The sequence below is a fragment of the Aristolochia californica genome, unplaced genomic scaffold (assembly GCF_029961685.1).
Source record: "Aristolochia californica isolate CCGP_79_NKW_82.1479 unplaced genomic scaffold, dmAriCali1.0.hap1 SCAF_9, whole genome shotgun sequence".
Taxonomy (NCBI): Eukaryota; Viridiplantae; Streptophyta; class Magnoliopsida; order Piperales; family Aristolochiaceae; genus Aristolochia; species Aristolochia californica.
In genome coordinates, this window is record NW_027182290.1 from 9,719,480 (window position 1) to 9,721,450 (window position 1,971).

Sequence of the window (1,971 nt, forward strand, 5' to 3'; positions counted from 1 at the left end):
ACCGAGAGAAATTTCTTAGCAAGATATTTTCCAACTCATGGGAATACTTCAACAAAAAAATTCAATTGTTGAAGTTCAAAAGTAGAAAGAAACAATAGGAATAAGTAAATGCTGGAATTCTAAACAAATGACGGTCATCCAACAACATAACCCAATCCCATAAGTAATGTTAGATTATATAATAGACAACAACATATTCTGGAATCCTATATCAACGATGTTTGATCCAAGTTACATAATGGTAATTGAATTCAACTAAAAAAATCCAGGAAAAAAACAACTTTTCATCAATCATGTAATTTTTCTACAGGATGATCAAGTCTTTAACATAATTTTACTGAAAAAGATAGATCTTCACAATGTTTATGAAGATTATCCTGACTTTATGTAACTCAATAATTCAAGAATAGAAAAAAATAGAAACCATAAAGAAGTAATATGAAAAAAAAAAAAAACTTCACCTATTTCTTCATGGCAAAACTCCTTCTATAAACAAATTCTTGAATGGATGACATAACTACTTGAATAGGGATCCTAAACTCCAAGCTCTGATAGCATGTAGAATTTAGGATCCCATAAGAAGGACTCTAGGTTAACATGGAAGAAGAAGGAGAGAAGAGAGAGAGAGAGGAGAGAGGAAGGAGACGTGAGAGAGGAGAGTTTGGATTAAGGGAAGGAGAGAATACGTCAAGGGAGAAGAGAGGGTAGCTGGACAATTTTTAAAAGAGTGGAAAATGCTTGAATGCCTTACCTCTTAGCCAGAGCTCTTATTTATAGTGTTACAATGCCCTTAGGGCTACAACTCAATAGATTAAAAGACATAATTAGACAATGTATTGACATCTCTATGCCATCCTTATGGAGCTAATCATAAATTAACACTTCGCCACTCCTTTGACTTGTGGGATTCTAGCCTTGAGCTAATAGGCTTGAGCCCATCTTCCAACATTCCTTATTGTTTCCACATGGTGGTCCTTTTTTGCTTCCCTTGAAAGTCTTTGGTTGTACATGCTTTGTTCATATTACCTCGCCACACCATAGTAAACTTGATCCAAAATTTGTCAAGTGTATCTTCTTAGGATACTCTCACACACAGAAGGGTTATATTTGCTACAATCCCACTCTTCACTTTACTTTGACAATGCTCCTCCAAGTCTCTCTTCTATAACAACCTTTCCTCGACCGGTTGTGCCCCATCCTATGGAAACTATTGAATCCCCTGAAGCATTGGCTGACACCACACCTACAGAGTTTTCTGATCCGATTGAGGTAAGTCCATCTTCTCATATTCCTTTTGGACCACAATATGATACACAACCTATTGCCTTAATAAAATAGCCCATAACTTGCACTAGGCCCTCTACTTCTCACCCATATCCAATTTTGTGTCTCACCATCGTTTATCCTCTTCATGTTGTCAATTTCTTGCATCTATCTTCTCCATCTCAGCCCCAAAGTCCTATCAGGAAGCTCTAAAACATCTAGGGTGGAAGGCGGCAATGGATGAAGAAATACAGGAACTCTATGAGAATCAAACATGGGCTCTAGTTCCCCCCTTCCATCAGATAAAAAACTAATCGGATGTAAGTGGTTTTTTACTGTTAAACACAATCTGGATGGGTCAGCTACTCGCCATAAGGCCCACCTCGTTGCTAAAGGCTATACGCAGTATTATGGGATCAATTATGAGGAAACATTCTCTCCAGTGGCCAAAATGAACTTGGTACGTATTTTATTATTTCTTGCTACTAATTCAACCTGGCCAGTCTATCAGCTTGATGTGAAGAATGATTTTTTCAAAGGGGATATAAAGGAAAAAATTTATATGCAACAACCACCTAGATTTGTGGTTGATGGGGGAGTCGGTATGTCGATTGAAGAAATACCTTTATGGTCTGAAACAGTCTCCTCGTGCATGGTTTGATAGATTTAGCCAAGCACTCATATGGGTCAGATTTCACAGATGTTTCA